The sequence below is a fragment of the Bactrocera oleae genome, chromosome 5 (genome assembly GCF_042242935.1).
Source record: "Bactrocera oleae isolate idBacOlea1 chromosome 5, idBacOlea1, whole genome shotgun sequence".
In the NCBI taxonomy this organism is placed as follows: domain Eukaryota; kingdom Metazoa; phylum Arthropoda; class Insecta; order Diptera; family Tephritidae; genus Bactrocera; species Bactrocera oleae.
In genome coordinates, this window is record NC_091539.1 from 60,595,708 (window position 1) to 60,610,621 (window position 14,914).

The following is a 14,914-nucleotide window of genomic DNA, read 5'->3' on the forward strand; positions in this document are numbered from 1 at the left end:
CCCGTAACAACTAAGAGCTTATACTTGTAGAGACTTAATTAGAAGAGTCTATCAATCCGAGTACCAAGCCAAAAAATAACATTAGCTTTTTGTTAACCCACCCTAATGTGTATCTATCCATACATATACAATATATACATATATATATATATATTTATATAAGTTACTACAGATATCTACACATTTTTACAAAATCATTTTTCACGAAATGCAGACTAACTTTTTCAAAAAAAAAAAAGAAAACAACACTCCTTTTGCTCTTGTCACTGTTGTCTCGCTTGAAGCTCATTGCTTACGGAAGATTATTGGTTACGCTTTATGCACTTTTACTTTCTTTCACTACAACGAATATTATTTTTTAGTTAAATCAAACAAAAGAAAAACGATAAACACAATAACAGTAATAACAAATAAAAGCAATTTTCTTTGCTCTGTTTGTTACTTGTAACACCAGCAAAGTTGCTAGAAGGGCACGCAGACCCATTTTGTGCAAAGGTGGCGCACTCGAATTTCGATTGAAAATGTTGTAATAATATTATTTCTTTAATACAAGAGCACCTATATACATATATGTACTCGTATATATGTAAATGTTTGTATTATGCACCTGAGCTCATATAGTAAATTATTGTCGGTACTCACACAAGCCACCAACATGGCTCAGCGTTAATTCCACACTTCGCGTATTGATTACTCAACAGTTATGCATGCACGTGGTGCTCAATTTGAGAAAATTAAGTGAAAAGTTGCTTTTGAGTTTGTTTTTCGTTAGTAATAATTGTAATAATATAATCAGTTTTGCATTCGCTTATGGCGTTGCAGTAGACATGCAATTTGATAAAGCTTTAAAATTAAATCTCTTACAAAATTTATATTTATATATGTATTTACATATTTTGGGTGCTATTTTTATGGTTGTATTAATCATTTCCTTAAGCAAAATATAATAAGAGTCAGAAATCTGCATAAGTTTGTTTTGATTGCGACTGTTAGCGTTATGAATGGCGCTACTTACGTATGCAAATTTTTTCTTTCGGGCAATAAGTATGAATGAATTTTATATTTTGTTCTACTTGTATTGGTTAACTCATTAAAATGTCGTAGAAAGCATTCCTCATTAAACTAAAATGAATGACTTAACGTGGATTATTCCACAGAAGCCTTTTTGACTATGTTAAAATAGCTCATTAATATATATTATGTAGTTATATGCACCGGTGAATTTAAAGAAAATCGATGTTTTGTTTTTCATATGTATCGAATGTGCATATATTTAGGAATATTCACCGAAAATTTTATGTTCGAAACATTGTTTTCAGAGTCGATGAGAAAAGCTTCTTAGACACGGCAGGACCGTTCGAATAGAAATTTTCACCCAGACTTTTTAGATATATTTCTCAACTAATGATCGAAGAAATAATATTTTTGATAACACTTTCGATTTTTAAGCCACTTTGAATTGTAAAATTTTTCATAAAAACGATTTTTTTTAGGAAGCAGCTATTTTGTTAGAAATCAAAATTTTGACTAGTCACATGATCATTACCCGAATACAACTATAGTAATAACAAATTTTTTTGTTTTTTGGATTTGAGATAATTTGCAGCAGAAAAATCTTTCGCACCGCCAGACAACTTTTTTTGGAAGTCCTTCTGAAGATCGGCTACGGGAACAAGGGAATGAAAATTTTTCATAATAAAGCACCGATTATTAAAGTACATTAAATTAAAAAAGAAAAATATTTTATCTCTGATGTTTTGTATAAGAATAAAACTGTTATCCATTCTTTGGATAAAAGTCTAGGAAAGCTACATAAGTTTATTAAGCATATATTTCGGGGAATGCAAATTCTTATCATCATCGGAAAAAAATTATGTTTATAGATATATATATATAAATACACACACTTATACCTGCATGAAGTCGTTTCTAATACATTGACCTTTATCGATTCATATTTCATATCGCAGTGCCATTCGACGATAATGGCTTGCGTCACACTTTAGCAAGTTCAATACTAAGTGTGCACACCAAGTTCGACAAGATAATTACTTATAGCCTTGCCAAGCGTTTTGACATGATTTCTGCTAACGCAATTTTTACTCTTTTACGCTCTACTACAACTGTTAGCTGTTTTTCGTTTGATATTCGAAGCCTCGCACCTGAATAAGCAAATGCTCGCCTTTGTTTTTCAATATAGGTATGTATCCATAAACTGCTGTTTCGTTGCACTAACCAAGCTGTAAATATGTTTATTGGCTTACTTAACAGCATTAAGACAAAGATAAAAGCAAATTGTAGCTCCGAAAAAGGAAAAAATAAAAATAAAAAGTGCAAAAAATAAAATAAATAACACAAATCAAATTTTTTGGCGTTTCTAGTCTCCGAGTGCTCGCATTTATATATTTTTGGCTTTGGCCACTGTTTGGTGCCGCTATGGCGAAGTCAATGCTTAGCTCACAGCTCTTTTATGGCCTTTCGTTGCATACCTTGCGTGATAAACTTAATGCACTGCATTGTAAAGCGAAAAGTGTGTGTTTTTTTCGCTCATTGCACTGGACGGACGTCACGCCGCCACATAGAAATTCCTCACATTTATTGTAATACACAATAACTTTACAATTTATCACACTCTTTAGTAATCCATATGGGATTTTAGAGAAATTATTCGGTGTTTTGAAAGTGCCATTTTTGTCGCTAAAGCAGCTGTCTAGAGAGGTAGGAAAGTGCGCAAATAGTTTTTGTGCAAATATTATATAAAACCTTTTATATAATAGATATATGAGACATCATAAAACACTGACAGTCTTCTCTGTCAACGAGTCACAAAAGCATGCTAAGCACAATTTCTTTAAAGAGGTATCGCACTGATACTAATAATACTCTAATACTGGTTACATCTGCGCTATCCAATACATTTGATTTTTGTTGGTGTTTTGAGAAATTTTCACTCGCTAGACATCAAAAAAATTGAAGAACTTGTAGAGTAGCTTTAAAGCTTTGATTATATTAGCGACTGTTCTTTTGCTGCTCGCATGCAATTGAAAGAGTTAAGACTTAAGTATATTTCTGTGCCATTCTAGTGAAAAAAAAAATTAAATGAACAGAATTTTATATTGAGTTCCAAAGCCCTTGGGAATTTTTTTTATACAGCGAGACAGAGAAACTCAGAGTCTTGTTGGAAACTGTAAAAGAGAACCAATCTCTCTTAGAAAGATAGCGAGAGATTTTGATATGTCATAATTTTTAACCCTTTACTCTCACTTATTCGTTACCGTATTCCATTTCAATAAACTTACTGTGTTACCGAAAAAAAATTATATAATTTCAATTAAAAAAAAAAGTAAACATAAAAGATATTGTCGTTTCAAAAAAAGAGCGCGCTTAATTAATTTTAATTACGCCAACAGCACTGTCTACGTAACACACATAAAGTAGGTAAGTGAATATGAGCTTTTATACACAGAAATGCAATATCATTTTTATTTGGTGAACATTTAATACTAACAAAAGGGATTTGGTGGGTTTGTGGTGCTGAATTAAGTAGGTTACTAGGTTACTTGCGCTTATGCTTTCCACTTGGATTTGATCTGCTGTGTGTGTAGAGCCACTTTTCCCAGTTGAGCGCAAGAGCAAAAAAATTCGATTCTTTCAATTAACTTGAAATTTTTTTGATGCACGGAACATCTTCCATGGCTTGTAATGTTTCAATTTAAAAGAAATGGCGCTACGAATTTCATAAAATCGATTTAATTGTTAAATGTTGGTTAGGTGGATCAGACTTGATAGTACAATGAAATTAATGATAGCTTACGTACGTCTGCTTGTGGTAATGATTTCTTGCGACCTCCCCTTTAAACCAACCTTCCAACCTACTATTTCAGTAATTGTTTGTTATTTCACAAATATTTTTGAAAAACTAAGTTAGCACGAATTTCGACCTTCAACTTAAAAATCTCTATACACCACCTATACTCATGTATGTTCGTATGTGTGCTAATATTCAAGCGATAAATTATTATTTTCTTAAAGGACATTTTTGCTACTTTGCTTGGATGAATGCCAAGAACTTAGTTACTCGTTATACAATGGCGACTAACGGACTAAAAGCAAGTTATGGTGTTTTTTCACTAGTGCATACATTTTGGCGCACAAAGCATAAACAAGCAGCACTGGGAATGGAAATAACAAGTAGCACCTTTATAAAATTTTCAAATAATATTTTTAAGCAGTTAAATGTCAAGGTCAGAGAAACAATTATTTAGTGGAGTAAATATCAGATTTTTTTGGGTATGCCATTTAGCAGGTTATATAACATCATACAGTTTGTTGCTAAAGTATTGTAGTAGAATGGCAAAATGGAGTGGAGGAGGGTATAGTGAGCATTTTTTAAAAAATTCGAAGATTGAAAATTTCTACATAAAACGTTTATTTTCGAGATTTTTGGCATACTTTTAAAGTTAAACTACAAATTGAAGGCATATTTTCTTGCAGTTTATTGAAGTGTTAAACTTTTATGGATTTTATGAAAACCTCTTGCATTATTTTTGTAAAGAAAGAGTTCTACAAACAAAGAAATAATTCCGAAATTCAATGAAATGAGTTCAAAATTCGCCCAAATCGTCGGATTTTGAGTTATAGAGGTCAGCTAAAAGAGTTTATGCTTATTATAACAAATAGTTCATAATAAAAAATAGTTTTATGGCTGAAAAAATATTTTTTCATTCCTTTGGCATTGACGCGAAGAAATCTCAACCAGTTAAATATATATTATATGGTATATAAAAATATAGTTTTGAGACCGCGTTCATTCTCTTTACATGCCATTCATGCAAGATAAATCGTAAATTACCAAACTCGTTTTTTTTAATGGGCACCCGAAAATCGAAGTTGATCTAACCTAATTTATCGAATCGAAGTTGATCTAACCTAATTTAGTTCAACCAAAAAAGTGCAGGTCATCTGACATCTGATATGTTGACAATTTCCAAGCCAAGAAAAGATATATACAAACATACTTGTATAGAGTAAGGCAAGCAGCGGACACGCGCCATTAAATTGCTCTGCGTACGAAATGTAGCTCAAACACACAAATTATATGCAACGACGCGGCGAAATAGGTTAATGCGCGCGCTTGGGTTGGGGACTAAGCCGCCTGCTTGCTTGCTAAAAAGGTGTTTTCCGTAAACACTGTCACACAACTACAATTTACATACACGTTATCTATCTTATGCACATATGTATGTATGTGTAAATGATTATATGTACCATATATACGAAAAGGTGTTTGTGTGAATGCGTGTGCATTGTAGGTTCTACACGCCGTATTTCTTCACGTTGGCGTGCATATCAAAAGCAAATTAAGGTCGCCCGCGTTGGACTTGTGTAATGAGTAGGTGGACTCAAAGAATAGATAATATGTGTCTACAAAGGTAAAATGTGGTCATTACCCAAAAATACTATATACGTACAAGCCGAGGTATGCACACACACACATGTACATGTGACTGAAATGAATAAAAGTTCTTCTTCGTTTGTTTTCACTTTCGGTACTAATGCGTGGCAACGCGTGGAGACTTCACATCAACTACACATATATACATGTATGTGTATGATTTTCAATTCAACTTATCTTTTTTTATTTTAGCGACCAACACACTTTAATAGCAAGCAGAACACACCTTACTTAGCGAGTAAAGCGCACTGCTTCGGTCATGCCAGCTATAGCGACACGCTAGATAAGCTTACTAACATATGTATGTATGGTATGTTTATGGCCACGTTTATTGCCATACTCGCACTAATGTAACACAATATCGTTCGTGTTGCGCTTGGCGTTAAAAGCAAATGCTCGTTGGCTGGCAGTTGGCTTAAGATTGCATGCGTCTTGAACGCAACCCGTACGCTCAGCAGGTGGAAGATTAAGCTGTGCGTGATTCTTATTACAAATTAGTTTATTACATTTTTACGACTTCCTAAAATTGGGAGGTTAGTAAATTTTAAAATTTTAGAAACTTGGATTTCGAAAAATTTCAAATTTAACTGATGGAGAAGTCTTGGATTTATCGGACGCAGATTTTATGCTAACGAGTTACTAAATATTTTATGTTATGTTATGTTCAGTTGACTTAAGTTAAGTTAGGTTAAATTAGGTTAAGTTAAGTTAAGTCAAGTTATGTTATGATATGGTAACGAGGTTAAGGTTATGTTAAGTTGAGTTAAGTTAAATTAAGTCAAGTTAAGTTAAGTAAGAATAAGTTAAGTCAAGTTAATTTAAGTTAATCCAAGTTATGTTAAGGTCAGTTAGGTTATGTTGAGATAAGTTGTGCTAAATTAGGTTTTGTTGAATTGAGCCAAATTGAGTTAAGTTAAGTTAAGTTAAGTCAAGTTAAGTTATGTTAACGAGAGTAAGTTTATATTAAGATAAGTTGTGTTAAATTAAGTTATGTTAAGTTGAGTTAAGTTAAGTTGAGTTAAGGTAAGTTAAGTTAAGTCAAGTTAATTTAAGGTAAGTTAAAGTAGGTTAAGTTAAGTCAAGTTAATTTAAGTTAAGCTAAGTTATGTTAAGGTCAGTTAGGTTATGTTATGATAAGTTGTGTTAAATTAAGTTTTGTTAAATTGAGTTAAGTTAAGTTAAGTTGCGTTATGTACGTTAAATTCAGTTAAATTATGATAAGTTAAGTTAAATTGTGTTATATTATGTTATTATATTTCATTGAAATAAACCTTTTGTAGATATATTAGTTTTCTGTTACTTTCTCTTCTGAAACCCCAATAACTTTGTAATTTCATATTTTTGCCTTTTTGTCTTCAAAAGCGGGTATTTGTTTCATTTGGCACATTCAAGTAGTTTTTTTTTTGTTTAATTTTTTCCAAAATTCTACGCACCAGAAATTTTCTTCGCACACACGCCATAACTGCTCTCATATTTCGTTAATGGCTTTGCGGGCTTTGCGTGAAGCTCCTCTTATTTGTTGCACTTAAACGTGTCTAAAATGAGCGATTGCCTGTCTGGACTTGCGAGTGAGTGCGTATCGTGTGGCAACTTCGCTAAAAGTTTGTCTTGTTATTTTATGCCGTTATTTACATGTTTTTATATTAACGGATTACTTTGCGGTTTGCTGCGCTGTTGCAAATGGAATTGGTGCATTAAAATTTATAAATTGTGGTACGTAAGCGCACGCACATACATACATACATAGATACATATATATATATATATATGTGAATTTGCATATATAATTTGCTACTAAGTCAGAGCATACAGTAAATTTGTAGGGAGAAACAAAAATTTGAAATGAAAATTTTTAAGTTTTTAAAACTTTTGTGTTTTGAATTTTATTTTTTTTTTAATTTTATTTTTCGACAATTAAGGTCTTTTGTAATAACTTTACTTAGTATTAGGTGATTATTAAAAATCTTTTTGTTCTATTAGTGTTTAAAAATAATTTGATTTCAATTTTTATTGCTGAATTTTGAAAAATAATATTTTTTTTCTCTAGAATTGAAAGTATTGCTTTATCAACAAAAATCTTTTTTTTTTTGAGTTCGGCACATATGGTAATATTGGTCATGCTTTACCGGATACGCGCTAAAACTTTTGCAAATTTGTGTTGAAAATTCCTTACATCAAGTCACTGATACGTTTGGGAAGCACTATTTTAATTATCGTTTTGTTTTCTAATTAACGGCATTAGACGGAAATAATCCATATATTATTTTAAACGAGCATTTCGGTACATTTACGAACAAATATTCAAGCATATCAAGTTTTACTATTAAACAAATGGAATGTTACTATGTGGCACTATGTTACTTAAAATATCAACTCAGGTCATATTTTTCCTGCTTTCAATTATTTTTTCTTTTGAAATATACTTATTAGTTTCGACGTAGGTTTATTTACATGTGTATATAATACAAAAAATTTATATATAGTTCTGTACATTTTTTTTTAGTTTTAGTCCGATCCAATTTAAAATTAATATAATTAGGTGTATGAACGCGAATGTTACTATCAAACTCAGAAAATCTGTGTTTCTATGGATGAGGGAGAGCGTGCTTCCTTACGGGTCTAAACTTGTGAGAATGTTAATCGCAGGTTACTGCTAGATTCTATTAATTTCAGTTTCAGGTTTCTTCACTACTGCAGCAGTTTTCAAGTCGTGATATACCTGGTAACGTTGAGAATCTTCTTCGGTTGCATGTTATAGTAGGTGTTGGGAAGAAGACAACGTTGAAACATTTCCACATTTTCTTCTTGAGTATCCTGTCTTATTAAAATCAAGGCTTAAACTTCCGCTGAGCTAGTGGAAATACTAATAATAATAATAAATTAAATAATAATAAGAATAAAAAGACTTAGCAGATTTTTATTGGCAGAAAATTGGTATTCTGAGCCGCTTTGTGGAAGATCTCATTACAGAAGTTCTATTTTATGTTCTATTTTCACAAAGGGCTGTATATAGTAGTTCAAGTGCGATCCCTTGGATCAGCTATTGAACTTAACCTAATGGTTTGTCTGTCGGTTTGAATGTTAAGTAATGCCTAATTTTAGACATATCGGACTTAAAATTGGTATTCTGAAATATACAGAGACTTATTCCAATATAATTAACTGTTATTTTGAACCAACCAGATCACACAACAATGACATATTTTAATATATAGGGAAATTTTTAGATCATAACAACAACCGTCATAAACTCCCCATTCCTCTGCTGGCTATCTCATCAAAGTGGTGTAGTCGTATAATGTATTCGGTTCGCGACTTTCTAATGTTTGTCAATTCGAAGGCAGCTAATATTGACATTAAGTTTGCTCATCGTTGAGCATTCAAATAATTTTCATTGCAGAATGCAATCCTGCACGATCTCTAAGTATTTCAAACAGTTTGAATAGCACAGAAAATAAACTCATTATTATTTGCATTTAGTAGAAATATGCCAATTCACTTTTAATTAGACTCTGACTCATAAGCCAACAAAAAAAAAACAAGTATCATCACAACTAAAATAAGCAATTTCAAGTAAATTAAAAAAATGCCAAGCTTTTAGAAATGTTCCAACATTTCTATGCAAACACATATACATATGTACGCCTTTTAATAACAACTGTTATCCATTGAGCTCGAAAACAATTAACGTTCAACTCGTTGCACGGCGAGCGCCAATTTGCGTAAAGTCAAGTTCATCTTCATATAAGGGAACTTGACTTGAATTGACTTTGTCGCAGTGTCGCAGATTTGAATTAGTTATGATGTTACACCAACAAATTGCACAAAGGCGAATATATTCTGCCAGCGGCATTTTAATTAAATTGAAAGCGATGTAGAGAAATGCACAAGTGTGTCAGAGCTGCAGCGCTTGAAAAGTTCGCCGAGGGACGTGATTTTACGTTGCTAAGTTGCAGTTGAAAAGTAAATGCTGAATACTTTTTATGACAAAAGACAAGGAATGAACAGTAAATAAATAAGTGACTCAAAGCTGTTTTTATTTAGAGAGGCCTATGAGTAACGAACATTAAATTGCTATGACGTAAATTTTATTTCACTACTATTGGCGTTTTAAATATGAATTTTTTTATCAGAAAGCAGTCTGAAAATTTTCAAAATACTAGGAATGTTCGAGGAGTATTCAGAGTCATTAGGAATGCGATAGCAATGGTGCTTTTCGGCTGACATGGATTAGAGTGAGTTGAGGTTCGTTAGCGTGTTTGATATGAAGTTGTTGTGATATGAAGAGTTATTGCACTCAGTGGGTTTTTTTTAGCTACTGAAGGCGGTCGGTATAAAAAATTTCTATAGGTTTCAAGCATAGGGAAAGCTGATAATATATGGAATTATACCGTTTCCACAACCGTCGGGTCTACGTAACCGGAACTGACCCGGATTTTTACCCGGTCAAGCACTGTCAGCTCGACAGAATTCTGCCGGTACAACAACAACATGATAATATAATATATACCTTTTGTTTACTGAAGCCTTTTTTGGATACCTTAAGCCTCTTGTATATGCTTTCCACAAAGTTTTCAAATCTAGGTATAAGTGATAAGTAACTAAGTTATCTAATTGATCTTAGCATTACTATGGCAACGTTTTTAACTGTTTCTTTAAAATACGGCAATGTAGCTTTTAAGATACTGTGCGTTATTTTTCTTTCGGGTCTCAAAAGCTATTTTATAATTTTTAGCAAGACCTAAACTTCATTCTTCTACCGTTTAGACCTTTACATACTTTTAGGATGACAGTTTATTAAAAACAGTTATTTAGTTAGAGTTGCCACCATACAAAAAAGTAATGCTAGTTTTGAAATATAAAATAAAATCAATAAGCTGAGAGTGAAAGATGAAATATGGAAGAGAACTAGGTTGCCATGATTTTTAAATAACTAACTAATTATATTTTTTTAATTGTTTTTTCTTTTCAAATTGTTGAAAAAAATCTTTTTAACCTTAAAAAAAATAAAAATTGTGGTATTTCAGCGTATTTCTCTTAAAAACCATTACCATAAATAAGCAATTTTAGTGGGCATATCTTTGAAGAAATTAAATCGAAATAGTTTTCAAGGCAATTTTTGTAAATAATTTTTTTCTGGACACCGCAAAAATACATTTTGTGGTCACCCTAAATATCAAAACTTTACATGCTGTATATGAAAAGAACAATATTCACTTTTAGCGCTAACTACGATGAGTATGTTATGTAGAATACTACTGTACTTCCCCTTGTACCTAAAATCTACCTTAAAGCCATCACTACCGCTTGCCTGCCCTATATGGAACTTAGCCTTACCCAAAGTAATTTATATTCCATTTGAAAATGTGATAAATTATTTCGTTGAAAATATGCGCAGTACAAGCTTTGCATTTAAATAGCGCGATAATTGCAGCGGCATACCTGAGATTTTGTGAGAAAATTCACTTTCAAAATTATCACTGACGGAGATACAACTATATATACATATTTAAGTAATTACAAGTGAATATTTTCTTGAACATATACTTACTTAGATTTACGAGGAACTTGGGTTTAATTATACTACTTAATTATATTTGTTAATTAAACTTTAAGGCTGACATGCAAGGGAATGTAAAGCTGACATAAAAGCTTATGGTTTATTAACTTCAACTGATTTGTATTACATATTTTTTTTATTTTTTTTACAGTCCAATGTCACCCTCACGCGATCAAGAGAGCTGTTGTCACAAGTGAATCACTGTTGTTTTTTTACATTTACACCTCATCAAAGTAAGTACTCTTATGTATGTATATACACATGTAATCAATAAGGCAATTAGCATGAAAGCAAAACAGAAACAGTTAATAGCGCACTATCACATATACAATGTAAGTAATTAGCGTAAAAACTGAGGAAATTACGAGTTTTACACCTACATGAAATAAACAAACGCTACTGTTTACCTACTTCGATGACTTCCTGTCCTTTCTTTGGCTTAATGGCGCATCATAGCTACATACCGACATTTTATATATGGATGTATGTATGTATGTATTGTAACACTTTGCAAATCACTAATTACCAGCCGTGTTGCTTAATAATTAACGAAAAAAGCCGCAATACCAAACAATGCGAAGTTTTTTTGTGGCCACCGCTGCGTATGAGTAACATGCATGTGTTAGTAGCCGTCTGCTGTTAATATTTTTGTGCATTGCAAAATCGTGACCATTTGCATAAGGTGTGCAATGCGAATGCAAAAGGCAGTGCGTATACAGTCGTGTAAAAAATGTGAGTGCATATGGCTATGCCGAAAAAGGCAGACAATGCAAGGTGGTTGCGTGTATGCAAAATTTATTTACCTACTATAAAATAATTGTTACGCCGACTGACAGTCCAAGATTTTGCAAACGCCTTTTTGTGCTCACACACTCACATATACAAATATATGCTTCAGTATTTTGCGTTCGTGGGCGGTTCATCATTACGCTCATCTTCAGTCGCGTTCTTTTTGTCGAGGTTTTTTGTGTTTGCTGATTCTTTCAGTTTCTGCTACATCTTCTACTGCTTGATTCATTCGTATCTTTGCTCATTGCTATAAAATGCTATAAAATAATGTAAGGTCGTAAGACTTAAATGCGACGACGTAATTGCTGTCGGCACTTTAGCGTGTAATTATTCTTACAAAGCATACAATAGAATTTGTGTGGCGTGGCAGAAGACACAGCTACATAGTTGTGCATACATATTATAATGTAAATACATACATACATACTTGTAAGTGTTCGATTGTTAAATTATGAGAAATAAATAAAATAATGCGCTAATATTTTCAGACAATAGTGTAGCTAAGCTGCAAAAAATGAGTTATTAGCATTAAGACTGTAAGTTTTTATTTCACATAAATAGAGAGAATTGAAACCGTTAAACCGTTGACATAAGTATTATGATGCCTATAACGGCTGAATAAACTGTGGCTTTGAATAAAGTTTATTGCACTTGATTATAGCTATTTTCTGAGCATTCAGTGATAACTGTAAAATATACAGATCATATATACTTATATCGAGTTATATTCTATAGTGATCCGATGTAAAAAATTCGTTCGAAAATTATACCGTTGGCTTGGATAATAATCCACGACAAGTTTTGTGAAGATTACTTGTTAGTTTTTCATACAAGAACTTGAATTTGATAGTGTAGTTTGTATGGCAGCTATATCCTAAATTAATCAAATATCGACTTATTCGACAAATGAGCATATTCTTGGATAGAAAAGGACGTGTGTAAAATTTCAGATCGATATCTGAAAAACTGAGGGAATATTTCGCGTTTATACAGACAGACAGACGAACATGGCGTAATCGACTCAGCTCTTCACGCTGATCATTTGTATATTATATATATACATATATATACTTTATAGAGTCTCCGACGTTTTCTTCTGGATGTTATTAACTCCGTGACAAACTAAATAAAATAAACAAGATGCTTACACTTAGCATATTTTATTTATTATTATTATTATTGTAAATTAATGTATTCTCGTAGAATTTGGGCTTGAAAAGGATAAATGTTTTCATTTTTAAAAATTCAAAAATTCTGCAAGTGGTTTCAAATTAAATAAACTTACCTTATTTAGAAAAATGTTAATGCTAAATAAAAAAGAAAGGGCTAAACTCGAGGGAATCGAATATTTTCGTAATGCCTGAAGTATGATAATATGATTCTATTGCTGAGATAACTTACGGAACTGTATTATTTTATATTCGGTCTAATAGTTACTTTATGTTTCACTCAGAGCGATATTGATGGTAATAAGCTAATCAGAAGTGTGGAAGTCAGTATTGGGTAACAAAAATCATTATATACGACATAAGCGAAAATATTTATCAATATCGAGCATTTGAAGGTTTTTATTAACATTACGAGAATCTGATGTTATTTGGAAAATTATATATAGTAAATGATAAAAAAAAACTTTATATGAATGTAAACGTTTTGAGCAAGACAATTAGCGTAATTTTTTAAAAGCAAAACTCAAATTCGTGTTAGGAATTTCCAAAAAATTGTATGTTGTAAAAATTACGAAAAACTAGGCACCCTGTATTGCGAAATCTAAACATATTGAAAAATTTTGGTGTCACGCTCAAAATCACCTCTCACATAATCATATACAAAATAATTTTCCGACAAACGGGCACCCTGGCAATTGCATCGTGTAATTACTCACCAGAATTCCATTTCAAATTACTATTTTTCGCTTCGATATACACATAAGTATATGCAGTCAGAAAAATATGATATTTAGCTGAGCCAGTAAGTAATAATTCATTTACTTAATTAATCTAATTGACATAATTAGTTAGCTGAAGTTAGCATTCACACGTTTTTCGCAAAATCAACCCGGATAAACAACAGTTAACAATTTTAAACTGAATCAGAGAATTGCAAATCAACTCAAAAGGTAAACAATTGCAATTCTCATTCATTAATATTAATGTTATTAATAGTTGTCAGCGGAAATTGTCGTCACTTTTTTAACTGCGAATTATCCAGCAGTTAAACATACTTTACTCAAGCCATATTATTAGTGGATAAAATATATACATATGGTAGACAATAAATTACTACATGTCTATCGCCGAGTTATAAAACTATTTTCGATGCATTTATTAAACCTTTGGTCGATTTTGAACTGGTATGTGACTAGTATATTTAAAGCAGGTGGTATATTTATGGCAGCGATTTTTTAATTCCTCATATTGATATCTCTGACTTGTAAGGAAAGCAACTGAATTGCTGCATTTGCAGTTCATATTAGTGGAAATAGCATTTAGTCTTTTCTAATTAGGTTTATTACTATTTCAAAACAGTTTTGCTGAACTGTAACACCGATATTAATTTTCTATAAATTTTTAAAAATAATATGACAATTTGTCGATCCTAACAAACAAATCTTTGTCATGAAAGATAACTGTATATAACGCGCTCATTGAGAAGTCTAAATCTTGAATTTTAGTTTTCTTGAGTTATCAAGCTGAAACTGTTTACCCAGATTTAGCCGCTTTGACTTTCAGCACTTGATTCAACCATCATTATCGCAAGCTGTATACGTGCTGTAAGCCAGTTGGTCGGCATAAAGTTGCACTCTAAATTGGTTTGCAACTAGTTTAATTCACTCAGGATAATGCGGAAGATAATTAACAAGAGTTTAAAATTTATTCTACTCGTATTTGCATTTTAATTTAATTACTTTGAAATATGCTTAATTCTGTTTAATTGTGCTAGAAAATATTCTCAGAATGAGGGTAATATAATATAAAACACCTGGGATATTTGAGATTTGTGATTGTGATTGTTTGAAAACTCCCCAGTACTTCTCCAATTCTCATTCTTATACATGTTATTGCTTTGAAATATTATATTACGATTGCTACCGCCTACTGTAATCAAAC

The 14,914-nt window shown here is 31.9% G+C and overlaps 1 protein-coding gene across 8 annotated transcripts in view; it reads left to right on the forward strand.

The window, feature by feature from the left end:
* LOC106625520 (uncharacterized) overlaps positions 1-14,914 on the forward strand; it is a 58,333-nt gene that overhangs the window by 25,485 nt on the left and 17,934 nt on the right. For all 8 annotated transcript variants that reach the window (XM_036362341.2, XM_070109558.1, XM_036362343.2 and 5 more), the window contains exon 3: positions 11,167-11,248. The gene's annotated coding sequence lies outside the window, so the exon portion shown is untranslated. The remainder of the gene's footprint in view (positions 1-11,166; positions 11,249-14,914) is intronic.